This window comes from Megascapheus bottae, chromosome 5, assembly GCF_031878675.1.
Source record: "Megascapheus bottae isolate mThoBot1 chromosome 5, mThoBot2.hap1, whole genome shotgun sequence".
In the NCBI taxonomy this organism is placed as follows: Eukaryota; Metazoa; Chordata; class Mammalia; order Rodentia; family Geomyidae; genus Megascapheus; species Megascapheus bottae.
The window spans coordinates 15719865-15737752 of NC_143513.1; the positions used below are offsets into that span (position 1 = coordinate 15719865).

A 17888-nucleotide genomic window follows, 5' to 3' on the forward strand; every position below is an offset into this window, starting at 1 on the left:
TCTTTCTTTCTTCTTTTTTTTGTCAGTCTAGAACTCTAGAACTTTGTGGGGCTAGACCTCTGGGCCTAGGCTCTGTCTCTGAGCTCTTCAGCTCAAGGCTACTGCCTTACCCCTTAAGCCACAGCAACACTTCCAGTTTTCTTGTGGATAATTGGAGATAAGAGTCTCATTGTTCTTTAGTGACTGGTTTGGCTTTAAACTGCAATCCTCAAATCTCAGCCTCTGGGTAGATAGGATTACAAGTGTGAGCCATTGTGCCCAGCATATACCATATTTTCTTGATCTATTCATCTACTGAGTGGTATCTGGGTGGGATCCCTATCTTGGCTATGTAAATAATGCTGCAATGAACATGGTTGTGCTGGTAGTGTGGCTGTGTTTGTGATCATTTGGGTAAGTGCTCAGGACTGGGGTTGCTGGATCATAGGGCATAGGGAAGTTCTGTGTGTAATCTTTTGAGGAACCTCTGTACTGCGTTCCAGAGTGGCTGAACCAGCTTACATTCCCACCAGCAGTGTAGTAGTGTTCCCCTTTTGGCCAAATCCACACCAGCACCTACTATTGTTTATTTCCTTGATAAAGACCATTCTAACTGGCACAGGGTGGAATCTCATTGTGGTTTCATCTGCATTTCTTTTAGGACAAGAATTGTTGAACATTCTCCTATATGTCCATTAGCTACTCCTATTTCCTCTCCATAGAAGTCTCTTTTTAATTCTTTATCCCACTTATTAATGGGGTGGTTGTTTCTTTGAGGAGTTATTATTGGGGGAGTAATTTTTTATATATTTCTTTTGTTAGAGGTTTTGTTAAAGCACCTAAGATACTGAATTTTTTTAAGAAAAAGCACCAAGAAGACACTTCTATATTCAATACTAAATACATAAAAAAGAAACATCAACTGTTTCTCATTAATATTATCATTTAGTCCTTTGCCTTAGCAAAATCATATTCACTAAAAATGTAGCAGTGTGTGAAATAAGCAGCATATTTCTATTATTCCTGTCACACTTCATTTACTACAGTTTTAAAGCAAATTATTAGAGTGTAAAAAGATTCTGATAGAATCCATGAAATGAAGAGATAGAAGTCAAATTTTCATCACATGCTTACCAATGCAGGATTAGAAAAGGTATTTGGAGATTCTCCTTCTTTAATTTAGTTACCCATGTATGGAAAATATACATTTTGGAAATATACACAATGTGCTCCGAATTACTTTCACTAATAGAAAATGGATATGAAAAGCATAGAAATAGAATAAATACAAAAACAGATTGAGAAAGGTAGTTCCTTACCATCATCTCTATTGTATTACATTTCAAATGTAGGAGTCCATGGAAATTGGTTATAATGTGTATAGTGTTCCATCCTTTTGCTTCTAATCATAGACTCTCTTTCTTTCCTGCCAAGGAAAGCCAAGAGACTCAGACTAAATAATGTGAAGAACAGTAATTAGTGGATAGAAGGAAAGAAATTATCCATTTATTGTTGTTTAATTGTCTTTGGTGGCATTTGATTTTGGACTTAGGACTTCACACTTGCTAGGCAGATGTTCTACCACTTGACCTACAAGCTATCATAGAATTCTTCTCTAGATTTGAACTATATGTGCTCAAGATGGCTGTTTTACCTGTGATTGCTGTGCCAAATCTGCTGGCCCAGTGTGTTTTCAACCATGTGTGAAAGTACAATTCATGGTAAAATGAAATTACTATACTCCCACTCCCTAATAAAAGAGAAGACAGTACAGGATGAAATAGAAAAAATTCCAGCTATTTATTTGATACCTAAAGCATATAAAGAAATAAAAATCCAAACACAAATCATAAATATATAAGTATATAAGTGGGCAAATTAATTGAACAGTTTTCCAAAGAGATACAAATTGTTTTTAAAAAAAAAAGTATATGAGGCCGGGAGTTTAGCCTAGTGGTAGAGTGTTTGCCTTGCATGCAGGAAGACCCGGGTTCAATTCCTCGGTACCACATACATAGAAAAAAGCCGGAAATGGTGTTGAAGCTCAAGTGGTAGAGCTCTAGCCTTGAGAAAGTCCAAGGACAGTGCTCAGGCCCTGAGCTCAAGCCCAGGACTGGCCAAAAAAAAAAGTATATGAAAATATGTCCAACGTCTTAAGCCTTCTTGGAAAAAAATCAGATACAAACTACATTGAGATTCCTCCTTGCCCTAATCAGAATGACAAGAAAATGCCAGATGCTGACATGGATGCAAGCAAAAAGATTTCCTTATATACTGTTAGTAGGAGTACAAAATTAGTCCAGCTACTGGAGAAATCATATAAAAAATCTAAAACTAAAACTACCATATGATCTAACTATTGCACTCCTAGGGAGATATCTGAAGGGATATAAATCAACCTATAACATCATATCCACACATCTGTGTTTACAGCCATATTATATTCACTGTGCCTACGGGCACATCAGCAGATGAATGGACATGGAAAATGTGGTATGTACCCATAATGAATTATTTCATCCTTAAGGAAGAACAAAATTATGTATAGGAAAATGGATGGAAAATGAAATTATCAGAAAAATGTTGCATGAAGCTCTCATATGCACAATCCCGACTTTTAATTTTTTGTTATCATTAAGGTGATGTACAGAGGGGTTTACACTTATATAATTCAGGTAAAGAATACATTTCTTCTTGGACAATGCCATCCCTTTCCCCATCTTTTCCATTTTTTTATCTTCTGTTCCCAACCACCATTATTATAGTTCATTTCCAGCAGTGTCTAGGAGTACCATTGCTGCATTTGTTCACCTTTATCCCCCCATTTCTGTAGCCCCTTATCTTCCCAAAGGCAGATAAATGAACAAACAGGACAGAAACGAAAGAAAACAAAATCACCGATGAAGGAAAAAATACTCTGTTTCCCATTTACTAGAATTTATCTAGAATTTTTTTTAATTTTGATTTAAAAAACAACAACAACAAAAACAGGCCTGGTGACTCATGCCTGTAACCCTGGCTAGGCAAGAGGCTGAAATCTAGAAGAGGGCAGTTTGAAGCCAGTGTAAATAGAAAAGTCTGTAAAAACTCCCCCTCCAGAATCAGCAAAAAGCCAGACTAGAGGAATGGATCAATTAACGGAGATCCAGCAGAGAAATCAGTCTGAGACCACTGTTCAAACTCCATTGCTAGAAACACAAGAATATGAAATAAGAGATAATTTGGAAAAAGGAAGGGTAATTACAATGAGGAAAGAAAACAAAAAAAGAGCAATGGGAAATGAATATTATTAAAGCACATTGCATGAAGAAAAAGGAATATAATAAAAAATAGCAGAAACAAAAAATTTAAAAAATAAATTATAAGCTGGGCGTCTGTGTCTTATGCCTATAATCCTAGCTACTCAGGAGGCTGAGACTTGAGGATCTAAGTTCAAAGACAGCCTGAACGGGAAAATCTGTGAGAGTCTATCTCCAGTTAGCCACCAAAAACAAAAACGAAAACAAGCAAAAAAAAAAAAAAACCTGGAATTAGTACTAGCCTTGACCAAAAGTGCTCAGGAGCAAGTGCACAGGCCCCAAGTTCAAGCTCCACAACTGACAAGTACATTATATGCATTTATGAATGAATACAATAATGAAACTCATTTTCTACAAACTCATTTTTGTATTATTAATAAATGATTACAAAAAACTGAAGTGATATTTTTAAGCAAAAGGAAGCAGAAGATTGAGGTGGTGAAGTCTCCAGATTCAGTTCTTACTCTATAATCAGGGATAGCTTCACAGTTGTCCTAAGCATTGGTCCAATATATTCATGAGTTAGTGGTGGCATTGCAGTCCTGAATAATTTTTTTAATGTAGTAAATGTGCTGGGTGCTGATGGCACTGCATCTAAGCAATAGTGATTACATTCACCCAGGTACAAATTTGAGTGTGTCATTATCCGATGTTTTCAACCTAGATTTTATTTTCTAAGAGTTTTGAACATTAAAAGCATCTACATTTCATTTCATTTCTTCCTTGTTAGTTTCTTCACATACTAGCTTATTTGTATATGTGTGATAGCATTAGCATATTTCTTGAGAGACTAAAATGGGAGGCACTTGTTATTCACTTGACTTATGAAATTCCAAAGAAGATGAACCTATAATAAGTCAGTGTCTCTCAAAACTTTTTAAAGATGACTTTTATATGTGCTTCAGTAAATTTAAAGGAAATAATGCTAGTCATTAAATTAAAATGTGAACCCAAGTACAATACTCTATGCTTATAGTCTCAGCATTTTGGAAGGTGAAGACAAGACAATGATGATTCTGAGGCCAGACTGGGCTACATTGTGAGACTCTATTGCAAAATAGAAGCAAAGCATACACACACACACACACACACACACACACACACACACACACACACACACACACACACCTAGTTCTCTCCCCTATGACCCAGCAATTCCACTACTTGGCATTTACCCAATGGTCCAGAAACAAGGACATACTAAATCCACTAGCAATGATGTTCATTGCAACACTATTTACACAGCAAAGATATGGAACCAACCCAGATGTCCCTCCATTGATGATCAACAAGATGTGATATTTATACACAATGGAATTCTATGCTATTGTCAGAAAGAACAACATCGCCCCATTTGTAAGGAAATGGAAAGACTTAGAAAAAATCATATTAAGTGAAGTAAGCCAGACTCAAAGGAACATAGGCTCAATGGTTTCCCTCATTTGTCAAAATCAGTAGAAACCTGGGACTCTCCTAGCAGAGATTTACATAGAGCAAAACCTAGATACATAAGGCCATACAGTATGACGCTAAATGAAAGGACCTCCAGGAAATAGAAACAAAAGCCATATAATGAGTGATTGTTGTCCTCAATGTATGTTATCTCTCATCTGTTTTTCATCCCTTGGCCTTTGGTTATCTCATATTGTTACAGTATTTTACCCTGTTTTCTGATATAGTGTATGTATGCTTATTTGGTTATTTGAAATAGGATAGGGAAGGGGGAAAACAAGATGGGGGCCGGGATGGGGGAAGGAAATGGGGACCAAGACATGAGAAAGGGTATCAATGTTTGTGAAGTAATGCATCTGATGAATATAATGTAACCCTTCTATTAATTACAATAAAAATATATTAAAAAACACACATATACACACACACACACACACACAACTCTCACACATTTTAAGATTGTTTTCAGAACGATGTGTAAATTGAAGGACCAAGTATACAGACAGGATGACTCTTTTTTTCATATATTTTTATTGTAATTAATAGAAAGGTTACATGATATTTGCCAGATAGATGGTGCATTAATTCACATACATTGATACCCTTTCACATGTCTTGGTCACCATTTCCCTCCCCCCACCTCCACCCCTCATCTTGTTTTCCCCCGTTCCCTATCCAATTTCAAATAACCAAATACAAATATATCCGATATATCAGGTAACAAAGTGAGATACTGTAACAATATGAGATAACCAAGGGACAGCAAAAGAGATGAGAGATGACATAGTACCTTAAGAACAACAACCATTCATTATTTGGCTTATATTTTATGAGGAACTCAGTGAATGAGAAAACCATAAAACATAAGAAAACCTACCTGGTTCTCTGTGATGTTAGCTATCAAGCTGAATTAAATACTGCATTTGATAAAGAACAAAATACAGTTGGTATTCCCAATGCTATACATACAATGCCTTTACTTCAGAAATAGCCAAAGCAATTTCAAAGCATGGTTTTTGTCTAAAAGAAAAGTAATTTATTGCTTGGATAAGCATGACACTGGAGGTTTTGCAGGTCCCAATCACGTGCCTGAAGCAGTATTATCTCAGCCTTTGTAAGAGTTTTGTTTGATCATACCAATTGCAATTAAAGATACTATCTGGATCCTCTTTAAAGTATTAAGTATAAATAAAATAGCACTTTTTCTGAAAGCGATTTGGTTTAAAAATTAAAACAGTATATTTAAGTTTAAAAAAATAAAGAACACTTTTATTAGCATCAATAGATAACATTATAAACATCCTAGCAGGGCTGGAGTAAATAAGCAATATTTAAGTCTTCTACATAAATATCATTGCACTAAGAGTAAGTAGTGATAAGAATTTAAGTGCTTAAATTGTGAAATTAACCATTTTACAAGGACATGTATATTTAAATATTTTTATTGGTTCAACTTTATGGTTGTGCCTCAAAATTAAGTAAGCCATTAAGTTGCCAGTTGGAAATCAACTCCAAGAAAGAATTCCTTTGTCCATGGTTAATTAGTAAAGCTAGCTCTGGCTCTTGAACTCTACATCTGTCTTTAAAACTATCTCTTAAAAAAAGCCAGGTACCAGCGGTTCACGTCTGTAATCCTAGATACTCAATATGCTGAGATCTAAGGATCAATGAGCCCAGGCTGGAAAATCCATGAGACTCTGATCTCCACTAACCTACTACAAAAGCTGGCCGTGAAGCTGTGACTCAAGTAATAGAGCACTAGTGTCAAGCAAAAGAACTCAGGTACAGTCCCCAGGCCCTGAATCCAAGCCTCATGACCAGCCAGAAAACAAAAAACCAAAACAGCATAACTCTCACTTCATTAAATTTCTACTGCCTCCTAACACTTTTAAGTCCTGAACACCTGCATGTTGGGGGCATATTCTAAGAAGTGACAGAAACAAAGACTGGAATAAAGGCAGGTGAGTAAAATTTCAGAATTCTGGAGGATGAGCAGTTCTTTAGGCTTCCTAACTTGAAGCAAAGTTGTTGAACCAATGTTCTTGAACAAGATAGACATTAATCTACCTATCTATCTAGCCATTAATCACTTCAGGGATATGTGCCAGGCACTTCTGGCTTTGAGAAAGGGGCTCTAGTAGTCCAATCTGGGCCAAGAGAAGAGTTACAAGTGGTGGCCTTTGAATGTGAGAGCACTAGAAATTTAAGGAAAATTCTGACCCTGTGTGTTTCAGGTATCATGAGTAGCTCAATGTTTGAGGGATGGAAGTGACAATCACAGGAATTTCCTTTCCCATTTTCATTGCTTCCATAGTTTTTCCTTCTACCGTGGCAGCCAGAAGTCTACCTGCTTTAGACAATGTAGCACCAAAACTCGTGGAGATGGGTCAACCTGAATCCTTCTTTCATTTCATTCTGAACTATGACATTTATATTAGTGAAAATTAATCAGTTTATGCTTTCTATGGTACATTTTTTCCTGTTCTGAATGATATATATACAATTTTTTGCATTATTTTCTTTCTTTCTTCCCTCCCTCCCTTCCTTCGTTCCTTCTATGTATGTATGTATGTATGTATGTATGTATGTATGTATGTATGTATGTATGTATGTATTGCCAGTCCTGGCCTTCAGCTCAGGGCCTGAGCACTGTCCTTGGGATTTCCCAAAGCTAGAGCTCTACCACTTGAGCCATGACACTACTCCAGCTTTTTCCATGTATGTAGTACCAAGGAATGAAACCCTAGTCTTCGAGTATGCTAGACAAGCACTTTAACACTAGGCCAAACTCCCAACCCCAATTCCTATTTATATATTTATGCCAATACTGGAGCTTGAACTTGGGGTATGGGATCTATGCCTGAGCTTTTTGGTTCTACCATTTGAGCTATAGCTCCACTTTTCCAGCCTTTTGGTGGTTAACTGGAGATAAGAGTCCCATGGACTTTCTTGACAGGGTTGGCTATGAACCATGATCTTTAGATTTCAGCCTCCTGTGTAGCTGGGATTACAGATGTGAACAACTGGTGCCAGTCACTGGTATAAGCCATGTTTTTCATTCTTTATTCAGACTACTTTTTTTGTGTGTCAGCCCTGGTGCTTGAACTCAGGGTCTACGTGCTGTCCCTGAACCTTCTTTTTCTCAGTGCTACTGCACTGCCACTTAAGCCACAGCTTTTTAAAAAATAGTTCATTGGAGATAAGAGACTCGTGGACTTTCCTGCCCATGCTGGGATTTGAACCACAATCTTCAGATCTTGGTTGGCCTCCTAGTAGCTAGGATTACAGGTATGAGCTACCAGCACCCAGTTTTCAAAATATTTGTTGAGCAAATATCATGTGCTAGGCATTTATTAGGGACTATAGAAAATGAAATAAGTACTGCTCTTCCTCAGATCATTATCACCATAGAGTCCAGTGAGTTTCATGAGAGACATACATTGTGGAACACAGAATGGCATGTGAATAGTGAAGAGCTTACGCTAAACAAGACTTCTTAGGTTAAACAAGACTTCTTAGAGGAAGTTGCAATGAGTGAAACAATGAAGCATAAGTAGAAATTTGCTAGAAAAACAAAGAGGCTGGAGAAAGAAGGCCATTCAAGCAGCTAGAACATGAAATGCGAAGTTCAGATTCATGAAGTTCAATGACTAATACATAGCAGTACACAAATTATTATTTTGATTGCTTTATGGTAGCTTGGCCTATCAGGCAGGAAGTAATTTTAAATATAAACTGACTCATGGTACAAGCAAATTATTATTTTACTTTTCTGTGTCCTGTTTACCTGCTCTGAAAGATGAAAGCAGCGACCTGCTTCATAAAGATGTTTAATTAATACTCTAAGTTACTCTGAAAATCTCAAACCCTTCTCAGACATGAAGAAGCAGTACAACATCCTTGGGGGATGTGTTGATAAGATAAGAACATTATATATATCCAGACTGGAATAAGTCTAAAGAATGTGAGTTTCTATCATTAACATTAAAATAATATCCATTCTCTTCTGCTAACAGTAAAGAAATCTTTCTACTGAGTTGTCCTTAGAAAATGCATACTCATACCATAACAAAGCTGAAACACTTTAAAGCAGATAATAAAGTTGTGAGTTACCAGTACTGAGAGGAACAAGTTCTCACATGCTCTATTTTACCCTTCTAAACGTAAATGTTGATGAAAATGGTGATCGTGATGGGGAAGAGTAAAAGAAGGGGGATGCTAGTTCAGGTATAAGAAGTTCTGCAAGTATTCTAGTTGCTTCCTGTGTGTTTTCTCCTAACATTTTCTAGACAGGTTTATTCTCCAGATTTACCATGATTTCTGTTTTAGAGATTAGCAAACATGGATATAGAGAACTTAATGTTGTGGTCAGTGTCACTCTAATATTTTTTATGGCTTTTTAGTAGTTTTAGTGAGCACTCATGTGACTTTAGCCACTTCATCTTTTATGTCACTCACAATTTTCCCAGACATCTCACAGACAGGGCAGAGACCTTTAAACTATCAGGGCAAACTAAGGGCAAAATGCCGTTTATGTAACTAAATGATAAAACAGCTAGTGACACGGGGGCCAGGAGTTTGGCCTAGTGGTATAGTGCTTGCCTAACATGTACAAAGACCTGGGTTCAATTCCTTGGTACCACATACCAAGCCAGAAGGCATCTACTCTGAGCATCATAACCCAGGATATGGTAAGGACACCTGCTCAGCTATGTTCATCTCTTCACTGTTCACGATAGCCAAGCAATGGAAACAACCCAGATGCCCTTCTGCAGAAGAATAGATACAAAAAATGTGGTATATTTATACAATGGAATTCTACATAGCCAACAAACAAGGTAAAATAATGGCATTCAGTGGGAAGTGGATAAAACTAGAACAAATCATGTTGAGTGAGATAAGTCAAGATCAAAGGAACAAAAGGCACATAGTAGCCTTAATATGTGGGTATTAGATCCACACAGTACAAGAGCGATGACTCAATATTTGGGTACACAAGATTGTGGACATGGTCTTGGAGATATAAACATAACTACATAGATATAAAAATCTATGATGGGATATATACAGACATAATGTTATATTATATAGACTTATATGTATCTGTGACATGCAAATCCTCAGCTTAATTTTAATTATATTCTAAAATCTATGTGCCAGTGATTACATATAGAGATTCCCTTCTTGAATACTTGTTTGTTAAACATGGCATTTGAAATATGATTTAAAAAATATATTGTATTCTCACCAGGAAGCAGAAGTACATGGTGGCGGGAGTGGGGAAGGAGAATGAAAGAGAATGCATGGGAATGGATGAAAGGATGTGAGCAAATGCAATCATATAAAAACTAAACTATGTAACCTGAGGGTAGGAACAGGAGGAGGAAAGTAAAGGGGAAGGAATGATGGAAGGGGTGGCATTGATCAAGAAACATTGTACTCATAACCTGATTTATGGAATTGTAATCTCTTCGTACAACTACTTAACAATAAAGATATTATTATGATTATTATTTTTAAAAAGAAAAAGAAAAAGGCAGAAGTGGTGCTATGGCTCAGGTGGACTAGCCTTGAGAAAACCCAAGGATATTGCTTAGGCCCTGAGCTTAAGCCCGGGTCTGGCAATAAATAAATAAATAAATAAATAAATAATAAATAAAACAAAAGAAAAAAATCCAGCTATTGAAATAAATCTGAATTTTGCTTCTTGATCACTTTCATCAACAGTATTCAGTTGGTCCATTTATTTTCAAACTCTTTCAAGGTTGTGGGAGATTTCTATATTCAGGAAGAATTATCTTGTCTGTATGCATTTGCTACTGAAACCCTTAACCACACCCATTGCCATCTGCTAGAATTAAGTCTATAGAACTTGCCATATCTCCATCTTACTAACCAGGCCTCAGATTTCTTCTTTGACACACTAGGATATGACACAGTAGGATATGAACAATAATGCACATTAAAATAATCCCCTATATCTTGTTTCCTATACACCTTTAACAAGTACCTTCATATAACATGTTTGGAAATGATCTGTTTGACCTCTTTTGATGTAGTTATTGGTGATAGTATTGGGGTTTAAATTCAGGTACTTGGTAGCTAATGGTTTACTATTTGGGCCGCATTGCTGCTCTTTTTTAAAACTTAGTTATTTTTTAGGCAGATCTCATGCCTGGCCCTTATCTGTAAGTTAAACAATATTGATTTAACTTACTGGTTCCCCTTATAGGATTTATCTGACAGTCTCATTCAAAAGACAGAATTTTTTTCTGGTCCTAGGACTTGAACTCTGGGGCTGGGCACTGTTTCTGAGCTTCTTTGGCTCAAGACTAGCATGCAACTGCTTCCAGCTTTTTCTGGATAGTTTGTTAGAGATAAGGTTATCATGGTCTTTCTTAACCCCAATTCTCAGAGCTCAGCTTCCTGAGTAATTAGGATTACAGGCATGAGCACCTGGCAAAACATAAATTTTTTTTTAAAATATAGACTGTTGAAATTTAAGTAAAGTACAATCAATCATATATAACCAGTGAAATCTAGTAGATCAGTCTGAAAAGATATGATTAAAAATGCAGAATAGGGACCAGGAGTTTGGCCTAGTGGTAGAGTGCTTGCCTAGCATGCACGAAGACCCAGATTCGGTTCCTCAGTACTATATACGTAGGAAAAAGCCAGAAGTGGTGCTGTGGCTCAAGTGGTAGAGCTCCAGCCTTGTGAAAATCCAAGAACAGTACTCAGGCCCTGAGCCTAAGCCCAGGACTGCCAAGAAAAGAAAAAAAAAGCAGAATGAATCCATTTACCAAGAAATGATTCTCTATTACTTTTATGTATCAGGTAGAATTTTAATATTTAACTCATGGACTTAAGTAATAGTAATGAAAATAATAGCTAATACTTAACAGATCTCTCATCATGTGTCCCATACAGTGCTAGGCATTGGATTTGCATGATCTCATGTACATACTCTCATATATAATATAATCCACACACTGTATATACCTAATATAGTGATGGAGGAATGAAAGAACACTAGTGTGCATTTTCATACATTCTGGATATATATAGACTAAATGGTTCTCTCATTACTGTGATTCTATGAAGAGTATGAAAATTCCTCTGTTCACCTTATATTGACCTTTCTCCTATAGATAGGGCCTTAGATCCAATTCCAGGTGATCCAAATCCTTCCTGCAAGTTTTAGGGTTTAAAGCAGTGATCTGGCTTCTATGATTACTTATTGCCATAGTGAGCTTACTTTCCCCTTCTCATACCATGCTCAATGTTGATTTACTGCATCCTGAAATTCATGGGTAATATAACATAAAAGTAGCTATTTAAAAAAAAGTTAAGAGGTCGAGAATGTGGCCTAGTTGGAGAGTGCTTGCCTAGTATGTCTGAAGCCCTGGGTTCAATTCGTTAGTACTACATACACAGAAAAAGCCAGAAGTTGTGCTGTGACTTAAGTGGTAGAGCGCTAGCCTTGAGAAAGCTTGAGGACAGAGCCCTGAGTTCAAGCCCCAGGATTGGCAAAAACCAAAGACTTAAAACAAGTGCTGAAATCCCAAAAGCACAACAGCCTAATAGACTGGAGGCCAAATTCTGAGTTTCAAATTCCAGCCTTATTTTATTGTAAGGTTGATGTACAAAGGGGTTACAATAAGGTAATGAGTGCATTTCTTGTCAAACATTGTTACCCTCCTTCCTTGTTTTCTTCCACTTTCCTTCTCCCCCAATTTTCCCCCAACCCCAAGTTGTAAAGTTCATTCCCAACATAGGGTCTTGTAAGTATCGCTGTTGCATTGGTTCACCCTGTCCTTTGTCTCACCATTTTCTTATTCCCCTTCCCTTTAAACTCTACTCTTCACTGATTGTGTTCTTTTGAACAAGTTAAACTTGAGCTATATGAATGGGTTTCCTTATCTGCAAAATGGAAATGGTAAAAATTCTCTAAAGGAATATCTTAAAACAATGGAAGTAAGATATAAGGCAAAGCATGAAGAATAAGGCCTTTCACAGAGGAAGTTTTCAAGTTATTTTGTAAGACATTTCAACATAAATGGCAGGACACCAATGTTATGAATGGATACCAGAGTAGAAACCAAGAGGCCAATGAAGGTTGAGATTGTAAAATAGACAAAAATGGATTACTGGAAACGGGGAGAAGAGTAGACCCATAGTTACCTACCTATAGGCAAGCCAGCCTTAGGTACAAATATCAAGTAATAAGTGAAAGAATGAAGTTCAGTCACATCAAAACTTGCAGGAAGTAATAAGGAAACTAGTTTTGCCTCTGTTCTGAATGACTATAAAGGCGTTTATAAGCAAGAGATTCATAGAGGAAGCTGAAAGAAATGTGTGTACATGAGAACGGCTTAAAGAAATGGAAGGAAACTACAAAAACATGTTTGACTGTAAGTATGGCTTCATTGGCCAGGTTGGATTATGTAGAGAACAATAGAGATAAAGAGAAAGGGAACAAGGCACTGGTGGCTCATTCCTATAATCCAGCTACGCAGGAGGCTGAAATCTGAGGGTAGCCATTCAAAGCCAACTGTAGCAAGAAAGTCCACGAACGCTTATTTCCAATTAACCACCAGAAAATAAGAAGTGGATCTATGACTCAAAGTGGTAGAGCACTAGCCTTGAGCAAAAGTGCTCAGGAACAGTAGCATAGCCCTGAGTTCAAGCTCCCTGACACAGAGAGAGAGAGAGAGAGAGAGAGAGAGAGAGAGGAGAAACAGAGACACAGAGACACAGAGACAGAAATAAGAGAGAAGGATGTTCAAGAGAATGTTATAAGAAAGGATGAGAATAATAATTTTGTTCTGGAAAAATGGGTGGGGAGAGTGAGAATGAGGAAATATTAGAGTGCCTGAAAGAAGGCGGAAAAGTTTACCATCTATTTTGTTTTTTAAACAGGAGATTTACTACAGGAGATAAACTACATGGCCATGGTTGAAAGACAGTACAAAAGTAACAAGTAGGTGGAAGGTTTTTCTTCTTCCTCCCCTCAGTGTGGCTTCCGCTCGCACCATGGCTCGCTTCTGAATGACACTACGACCTTTCTGAAACCCGGGGGCCTCCGAACCTCTTTAATGTCGGACTCGGGGCCGCGGGCAGCTGGGACACAGCACAGGATCAGCTCTTGAGCCTAGTAGGCCTCTAGGAAAGATGACCCTGCCCATCGGGATGTGCCGCCGGGCATTCAGCTATGACGATGCCCTGGAGGAGCCGGTGCCCACGACCCCCCCTCCATCGGACATGGGCAACATTCCCTGGAAACCAGTGATCCCAGAGCGCAAGTACCAGCGCCTTGCCAATGCGGAGGAGGGAGAGGCCTGTGTGTCCCCCACTTCCGAGGCCACCGAGGGGGCCCACAAGGTTCCGGTGGTGAAGGCTAAAGCCACCCATGTCATCATGAGTTCTCTGATCACAAAACAGACCCAGGAGAACATCCACCGTTTCGAGCAACAGGCAGGGCTGAGAGATGCTGGCTACACACCCCACAAGGGACTCACCACAGAGGAAACCAAGTACCTGCGAGTGGCAGAGGCGCTCCATAAACTGAAGCTACAGAGTGGGGAGCTCGCACGAGAAGAGAAGCAGCCCGCCTCACCCCAGTCCACCCCAAGCAACACGCCTCCATCTTCTCCTAAGCACAAACCCACAGGCTGGCTTACCTCTGCGTCCTCCATAGCCTTGCCCAGCCCAAATCCTAGCGCCATGGATCCGGGAAGTGGGGATAAGGACAGACACATGCCAGACAAGTGGAGTCTCTTTGGACCAAGAGCCCTGCAGAAATCCGATTCTGGAGGGTTCACCATCCAGGCCTACCGGGGGGCCCAGAAACCCAGCCCCATGGAGCTGATCCGAGCGCAGGCCACGAGATCGGCCGGAGACTCAGCCACCTTCACACTACCCAAGACGGATGCCCCCACGGCAGAAGGGAACAAGCCACCACCGCCATGGACCCACACCCTCAGACCCCGCGACTTCAACGTGCTCACTCCCACGGGCTTTTAGGCCAGGGATTCTCTCCTCTTGGTGGACAGGAGCGGGATTTTCCTACCCCACCTGCTCAGCTGAGTCTGGAGCTAGACACAGGCAGTAATTTCTGTTCTTTTCTTTTTTTTTTTATGAGCAAAGAGTAGTGCCACTTTGTCCTAGGCTAGAAAAGTGACTCAGTACCGATGCAAGTTAGCTGTCAGCAGAGGAGATGTTTGAGGATCTCATGATGTGGGTTGTTTTTTTGTATCACTGACAATAGATTTGACCCTGTCTCACTAGGTAAATGATGTTTAGGAACTCCTGAACCCACTTCTCGAATCTTTCCCTGTAATCAACACAACCAGCAGTGTGTCCATGAGTGCCTGATTTGTTAGGGGCGGGGGGTCTTGTTTGAAACTGGGACAGTAAACAGGCAGACCTTGGCAGGGTCCCCCTTCTTTCTAGGCTGGAGCTAGAGGCACCTTTTCTTTTCTTAATCAACCCCAGTGAATCATGACAAAACTACAGCCTGCTCCTCCTGCTTCTGTGTCACTTTAAAGTGGAATCAGTCGGATGCCATTTGGTGGATAACTGAGGGAGAAACTAGAGTGCTAGTACTATGTTGATGTTGATAAATGGATGCTGGTTCTGTGTTTGTGTGTGTGGGGGGGGGTATGCTAGACAGTAACCAGGGTATTGTGTACTTTGAGTAGATGTGCAATTAGTATGACCTCATTTTGATTTTCTTTTTCTAAGCTAGGGGCATAAAACTTTTTAGAAAATGTGGAGAGGCAATTCTTTTTTCATTTTCCCACCAAAACGAGCCTCATACTCTGTGGGAAAACACATCCTCTATTTCTCCTTGCTGTGGTCATCACCGGCTCAGATTCTTGTTGTGTTTTGGGTGGTATTTTGTTTACAGAAGAGTTCCCCTCATAGAGAAGCCCTGGGGTCTAAAATTGTCAGAAAAATTAATTTATTTGTGTCTTTGTTATATCACTTGTACTGACAATAAAAATCCTTACTTTCTCAAAAAAAAGTAACAAGTAAACAATGTAAGATTTTATTTTTAGGTAAAATATTGAAAATAGCTCACTTCTCAGTTCTCAGTTTGTAAATAATCTCAACTCAGCTTAGAAAGGTGCAAATCCAAGATGACACACAAAGAGTTAAGGTTGATCCTTGCTTTGTACAGATGGTTAGATGTAGAAATCCTTCCCACATCTAAAGTTGGTAGACAAAGGCTATAAATTTAGTAAGCTTAGGCTGCATTATGGTTGCTGTATTAATTTCAGTTGAGATATAACTTTAGAACAATCTAATAAAGTAAAATACCAACTTTTCAGACTTCAGAAAAAATAACTTTAAAATCTGAATCTTTTTTCCAGATTTTGATCACTCCTACAATGCAGTAGAAGCCTCTGGGCCCTAGGAAGAATATAAGTGGGGCAGAAAAACAGATTATGATTACAAATAGTTTTGGGTCAAAGAATTCTTAACGTAAAATATTCCAAATAATTCAATATTTTGTTTTTGAACATTTGCATATGTTAATAAATTGAAGATTATTCTCAAACATTGACTTTATACTCAATAAATAAGAACATCTTAGTTCCAATAGTCATATTTTCTTATGAAATGTTTCCTTATTAAAAAGATTTAATACCCTGTTACAGTATGACTTCCAAATTTATAGACATATGGAACGTAGGGAAAGGACAAATTCTATAGTAAATACTTCTGTGTGTGTGTTAAATATATTTAAAAATTCTAGACCGACAAAATCAGTTTTGTATTATACATTGAACTAAATTCAAGTCTCAACTCTAGGTGGCAGCTTACACCATCACTTAACTTACATTCTTTTAACTAGCAATACATTCATTCACAGTTTTTTCATGAATGTATAATTTTGTGTAAAAATTAGTTACTGGTTCTCAGCAGCTAATAAAAATAGATTAGTTTTTGAGAATAAAAATCATGGCTTGAGATGCAGATTTTCCCTGTATCTTGTCATTCTTGGTTTCATCAAGTTGATAGGATAAAGCAAAGAAGAAAGATAAAGAATGACCTTTTAAACAATGATTTGAAGAATATAAGCCTCTTAAATTATAGCAATACTCTTATGTCAAGGCTGTGTTTTTGTCCTGTAGAAGAGAACTTAATATGAATAAATTTTTCTATCAGTATACCAATTTTCAGAAATCGAGGACATCTAGTACTTTGGAGATTCTGATAGTTCAAGGATATTGGCTCATTGAAGGGCACTACACCATAAGAAAGGAACATGACAAGCTCATATCTGTTTCTCTATATTTCTTTAAATAGCTTAAGTTAGAATGAATTGAAGGGAATTTATGGTCAATATATGCAACATAATTAAACAATATAAGCAAAATAAGCAACAATTAAAAACAATGGTTCCTCCAAGCATTTACCTCTAAACACAATATGCTACATATTTTTATTTTAGTTTTACCAAGCAAAAAAAATGCATAGAGGAGTTAAACTTTACCCTAAATTGGGTTTTTATTCAAATAAAAACAGTAATTATTTTCCTGTGTTGCTGTCTGAAATAAGATGCTTGGGTGTGATGAGGAGTCTGACATATTGCATACTGGGTTTTGTTTTTCTTATGATTCCTACTGTATTTAATAATTAATGAATTATTGACTAGAAGCTCAAAGAGGCTGATCAATGAGACAAAACTATGAGGTGCTTGTATACGTGAATGTGTATGCCTTAATTCCCTTGAATCCATGTGTCTCTAGACATATCTATGTGGAAAAGAAACAAATATCAAAAAAGAACCATATGGTAAGGGCACAGGGGAAGATTATATTAGTCACTGTAGTATAAAATTGTTTTCAAAATCTGTGTATTGTTTATAAAAAGATACAAATTTATATTTGTCAAAAGTTGGAGTGATTTCTGCATTTCTCCATGGCATGCACACATAGGTTATGTATGCATGTATCTGTGCATATGATAATATGTGTGTGTTTACAGTATCTGTTGAGAAATAAACTTGGAAGGAGAAGGATTATGTCCTGATTGGAGAAATAATGCTGTGAAGAGATAATTGCACCTGAGGAATAAATGATTTAAGAATGTAGAAAGTAGCAGTGAAAAGTGCTTTCCCATACAGGATATGGAGCAAGTATAGTA

General features: G+C 37.9%; 1 pseudogene; it reads left to right on the top strand.

The window, feature by feature from the left end:
- Positions 1 to 13743: 13743 nt before the first annotated feature.
- LOC150063037 (putative monooxygenase p33MONOX pseudogene) lies at positions 13744 to 14793 on the top strand (annotated as a pseudogene).
- Positions 14794 to 17888: the final 3095 nt, after the last annotated feature.